At 44.0% G+C, this 5826-nt stretch overlaps 1 protein-coding gene across 1 annotated transcript in view; it reads left to right on the top strand.

Annotated features, from left to right (window-relative positions):
- Positions 1 to 660: 660 nt before the first annotated feature.
- Positions 661 to 5826, top strand: part of CALD1 (caldesmon 1) — a 220033-nt gene continuing 214867 nt past the window's right edge. Inside the window, exon 1 of the mRNA XM_019654802.1 lies at positions 661 to 682. The gene's annotated coding sequence lies outside the window, so the exon portion shown is untranslated. The remainder of the gene's footprint in view (positions 683 to 5826) is intronic.

Here is a 5826-nt window from a genome sequence, read left to right as displayed (position 1 = left end):
ATGTATTTTCCTCTAAGTTGCCTAAGACACCAGCTCTCAGATGCATCTTTCTAAAACACCACTCTGTCCTTTTGATTTCCTGGCTTAACGGCCCGTAACAGCTAATGGACATACCAACCATGTCCCAGGCACTGGGCTATGGTTGAGGATTCAGCCGTGGGTGAAATGGGCCAAGAGGGTAGACCTAACCATCTCACAGTTCTGTGGCTTATCCATGGCTGTACTTTAAAAAACAAAAACAAAAACGTGGACTTGGAATTAGAACCTAGCTCTTATACTTCCTGATGCATCAAACCCCTCTTGGCAGCTTTAGCCACATACTTGACCTGAAATAGCATATGAGTCCCACCTAAATGATGCTTGCTGCCCATTTTAGAGCCAGACTTGCTGTTCATTTCCTCTTTTCGCTGGGCACATGTTAGACTGCATGTTCCAGCCTCCTGTGCAGGTAGGGGTAGTCATGTGACTGAATTCTAGCCCGTGAAACACGCAGAGGTGATATGCACTACTTCGAGGCCTGGACCACATAAACACTCCACGTGTAGTAATCTTCCCTTTTTCTCCTGTAGGGTTAGGGTTAGAGAACTCCAAGGACCACGAGAAGGGAGGAGCCACAAGACGGACAAGACTACATTTCCTGAATGACGCATGGAAGGCAGCCTGTCAATCAGGAACGCTTCGTGTGAGTAAGAAACAACCTTCTTTTGTCTTTGTCTTAAGCCACTGAGATTTGAAAGACTCTTTTTTTTTCTTTTTTAAAACAATCCTAACAAATGAACCCTTCACATTAAGACCTAAAGTGGGAATTCAAGAGTCATAACTGAATGGCATAACTTTATTCTTAAGTAATCTATTAAATGATATCCCCTACTTTCTTTATTGATAGCCTGGATGTAGACATTGATATTTTCATCAAATTTAAAGGAGATACCAGCACCCCAGGAAAATTTTAAATTTAAAAAGATATTCGACAATGTCACAGATGCAATGTATCTTGATCTCAGTAAGGCATTTGACAAGGCATTTTGAATACAATAGTGAAACAGGGGTACCCCTCAAGAATTCAAAGCTGCTTAAACAACCATACCCCAAAAGATTAACAGACACGTGTACATCTGCAGAGGGTTCTGCAATTGAAATATTGGGCTATTCTCTTAGTCTTATTTTGGTCAATATTTTTATTAGTGTCTTGCATGAGGGGATAGTAGGTATGCTGATCAAATGCACTAGCGACACAAGTCTGGAGGGGATAGAAATAAGATAGCTGACAGAATCAAGGCTCGAAATTATCTTGACATGCTGCAATGCGGGGCCAAAACTAACAACATGAAATGTAATAAGGATAAATGCAAAAGCTTGTTTTTAGGTCCAAAAACGAATTATAAGAATACAGGCTGGAGAACACGTAACTTGGCAGCAGTTGATGTGAAAAGGCCCTGGGGGTCTTATTGGAGCAAAAAGCTCAGTTGGAGCCAACAGTGTGACACGGCTCCCCAACCTGAGCTGCATTAATGCAAGCACTGTGTGACCATCACGAGACACATTAGGCCCTGCACCCCTCAGATGGAATCTGGGGTATTATTTTTAAGTTTTGTGTGTGTTGGAACAGTGACAAACCAGAGACTACACAGAGAAGGTGATGAGGATGGTGAGCCTCTGTCTCCATAGCTTGCTGCTCGTGACCTTTTGGTGCTCGTGTCATTCCTCCAGCTATGTACTGTCATGTGTCTCCTCCACGAGACTGCAAGCTCCACGAATGAGGGGATGATAATTATAGTAATCATCATAATGATGATGGTAGTAGCACCCGCAATGGTTAGAGGCAACACTGATGGAGTTCTTCCCGTGTGCAAGGCAGTTCTCTAGTTGCTTTGCACCTGTTGTCTTCTTCAACCTTCATGGCAGCCCTAGGAACTGGATTCCACCACTGCCCCCGTATTACAGGTCAACGAAGGCATAGTGAGGTCCAGTCCCTTAGTAAATGGTGGAATCGGGGCACAAACCCAAGCAGTGTGACTCCAGGACTAGTGCTCTTACCCCATATGCTAGCTGTCTGATCAAGCTGTGAAACTCCCCAACCTCAAGCACTCAATTCGTGTTCAATAATTTTCCCGGGGAGAGGAGAATGGTGCCTAGAAACCAAGTTATAGAAAGAACCGTGGAGGCACAGTGTTCCTCCATGATTAGTGCTGGGAACTTGTCGAGTGGCCGTTGTATATATAAGAAAAGAAATATACTCATGAGGCCCTGATACACTTGGGCACCGGTACTAATAGTCACGTGAATAATGATGTTATATTTTACAGCTAGTGTTCAGTTTTCAAAAGCATTTTCTTTTTAATTGAGTTATAATTGACCTATAGCACTAAATTCGTTTCAAGTGTCCAAAGCATTTGTTCTTTCAATTCTGCAAATTGCCTTGGGAACGAAGCGTGGCAAGTGTGGAATGAGGACACAAGCCCAGATAGGTTACATTTGTTCATCCATCCAGGTGTTTATTCAATAAACACTTAGTAAGTGGCCATTAAGTTCCGGGCACGTAAAGCGAGTGTCATCTCCATTCCGTGGATAAGGAAATGGAAGTCCTAAAGATCGCATTATCACTAGCAATCACACACACACGCACACGCACACGTGCACGCGCACGCACACGCGCACGCACACGCGCACGCACGTTGTATGCATGATACATGTCTGGGCCCCACATTACATATTTTTCTTTCAAAGCGGGGGATTGGCGAGGTCATCTCCTTGCTGTTTCGTTGTTAAATCTCACAGTGCAGAGTGCTCGAACGAGTGTCTGGGGTATCTAATTAGTAGTTGAGTAAACGAGTAGTCGAGTTCTTGGTGGCCCATATGATGTTCTTGCCACGAGACAGGTCATGTGAAAAAAAATCAAAGTGACATTCATGCAAAAAGAGAGTCATTCCTAACAGTAGGCATGAGACTAGAAAGAAACACCTATTAGAAAATGAGGTCACGCTCGGAGAATGCTTTGAGATCTTTGGGAAAATGTGGTTGGGATGGGGTGGGGGAGCGTGCTGGGACACCTTCCCTTTGTGGGTTCCAGACATTCCAGGCTGCTAGCCTCCCAGTTGTGGAATGTCCTGGAATGTGCTCGAATCAGTGTGGGCTGTGGAACCTGGGCGCAAGGGGGCCTCTGCTAGCAGGGGCTGGCCTGACCCACCTTGGATCTCTGGTAGGGTTCAGCAGCGCCCAGGGCTGGGAGGTGAAGAAACTAATAAGAAACGCAGAATTGTTACCCCGGAGCTGGAAGAAGATAGTAGTTCCTCTGTCCCTTCTTGCAAATATCCACCATGTCAGCATTGTTTCCCCCAGAAGCTGTCCAAATGCCTCCCTTACCCGTGTCCACTGAGAGGTAGAAACAGAGTGTCACCTACTCTTTAAAAACAATGGGCTTCTTCTCCCTGAACAGGATTCTATTTCTTTAAGATCAGGACTGAAAAGAGCGTAAGACCCAGATAGTGAAGGGTCAGGCGTGTTGGTTGTGGAAAGAGGGGCAGATTATTTTGTCTCCCTCCCTGGAGGTTCTTGGGAACTCTCCTGCCTACCTCTCTGCTCTAGTTTGTTGCAGGCACAAAGGACAGCTTCTCTGCAGCAACATTTGTCAGTCATGTCAATAGAAGATCTTTGAGGGTGGTGGAGGTGGTATGCTTATCAGGGGAGAGGTTTTTGTTTTTCTCCCGGGGAGGCACTAAGACTTCTGCATTTTCTAGCACTTCCCAGAAGAGAGCAAGGGAGAAGGAAAATTACTGCTTAGAGTGCAGTTGGCAGTGGCTTGGGGATCAGCCCCGTTGGCCCTGGCTTGGTGCCTCTATGGAGAAGCATCTTTAACTTTCATTGCCAGAGGGTGTTTTGCTTCTAGTGAGGGGTGAGGAGATAGAAGAGGAAATAAAAGCACAGAAATGAAAAACAGAATTCCTGAAGGTCTGATAAGCAGTTCAACTATGCACCAAAACATAAACATTTGGCCAAATTAGTTACTCCAAATGCTTCATATTTCTAAAATTCAGCCACAGTTTTATTATACTTTGAAGTTTTTCAGCTCTTGACAATCCTGTGCAAATCTAAGAGGAGTAACGATTGGGGTTCATTTCCCTCCCTGAGATGGCAGCAGATACTTAGCTTCTTTGATGCTTGGTAAAATGGTTTTGCTGTTTTGTTGGTCCTCTCTTTGCAGACGGAGATGTTCTCTGGCTGTACGATCATTCAAGTCAGCATTTTTTAATGAACAAGGAACAAGCAGCATGGTTTGGGAAAGATTAGCTTGGAACTGATCAACAAAGCTCTAATGGTTATTAAAAGAGCTGTATCTTAATATAACCTGTGACAGTGCCATAGTTTTAATCCCTGTTCACCTTCTATTGAATCACCTTTTGAGAGTTGCATGACTTTCTTCATAGAGTTTCTCACATGTATAGGACTCAAGTCTAGTTTATTTATGCAATGGTGGAAATCACTTGATCCCTTGGGCAGAAGAATGAACTTCCAAAAAATTGAATATTTTATGATTTTCAAGCAGTTGGTTAATTTCCTCAATGCAGTCCTCTAATAAGTTCAACAACAACAAAAAATGGCCAATCACGTCAGTTGTTTGATGCCACTTTAAAAATAAGCAGGATGTGCTAAGGTTTAGAAAACTCTGGACCCCTCTTTTCCTTGCAGCACCCATGTTTGAGGGTGTTAAATTAATTAAACAAGGAGGCCATTAGACCGAGGTGGCTTTAATGCCTTAGTAGCCTACGTAAGCAAACCAAAACCAAAGCCTGCAATGCCTCAAGGTTAAGAAATCAAAACCTAAGGACCGTCAATCACAAACAGCCAACTCAGGTTTCCCAAATAAGGCAACCACTGAAGCGATAGCCAATCACATCACTTCCATCTCGTCTATGAAGTCTTTCCCCAGCTCCTGCTGGTGGAACATTCCTAACCACTTCTGGTTTGGTAATGCCTGATTCTGTTTGATTTTTGCCTAGATAAACTCCCCCAAATTTAATGTTTCAGTTTACATTTTAACACAGGGAAAGTCCAGGAGGGAAGATGAAAGAAGAAGACCCCATGGTGAATCCCTTGGTCAATAAGAAACTTTTTCTCGAGTAGCACTTCATGGTACCTCATAGTACCGAGAAATATCTTATTAAAGCAGACAGTGGGTGGCGTTACGCGGAGCTGCCACTTTCTAGGCAGAGGAAAATGGCTGAGGAAGTATTATTCAAGCCTGCTCTCAGGCCTGAAATCTTTGACCTCATTCCCAGGAAGCAAGACCAGGGACTGTATCCAGATGTTTCTGATGGGAGTGAGAGCGTAGCTCAGAGTTCAGGTCAGTTATTTAGTGGAGAGAATCAGAGGCCCTGCTTCATTAGAGTTGGCTTTAAATGTTTGTGCTGTCCTCTTCTATCAGGAAATGGTGTGTGTGTGTGTGTGTGTGTGAGAGAGAGAGAGAGAGAGAGAGAGAGAGAGAGAGAGAGGGAGAGAGTGAATGAGGGATAGTGAGCAAGATTGATCACATAATTTTATGTAAGAAATATTGGACATGTTGAAAGCATAGGAGGTTCAGCTATTATGCAGACATTACCTAAATTATCCGAAACTAGGCAAAATCAAAGTAAGTGCACTAGAACAAGTTTCCTCAGGAAACCTTATCTCTGAGTCTTCCTGGTCACTAGAACCATCTGGAAGTCTTTCCTCAAATGAGTCTCCCCCTTCCCTCCGCTCTTCCTGCCCTTCCTAAGCCTTGGAAGGCCCTTCTCTCTTTGCTCTTTAAAGGGAAGTTGAAATGCCTCTTCCTCCAGGAAGCCTTGCTTG

The sequence above is a fragment of the Hipposideros armiger genome, unplaced genomic scaffold (assembly GCF_001890085.2).
Source record: "Hipposideros armiger isolate ML-2016 unplaced genomic scaffold, ASM189008v1 scaffold_231, whole genome shotgun sequence".
Taxonomy (NCBI): domain Eukaryota; kingdom Metazoa; phylum Chordata; class Mammalia; order Chiroptera; family Hipposideridae; genus Hipposideros; species Hipposideros armiger.
This window is presented reverse-complemented; position numbering and strand designations above follow the sequence as displayed.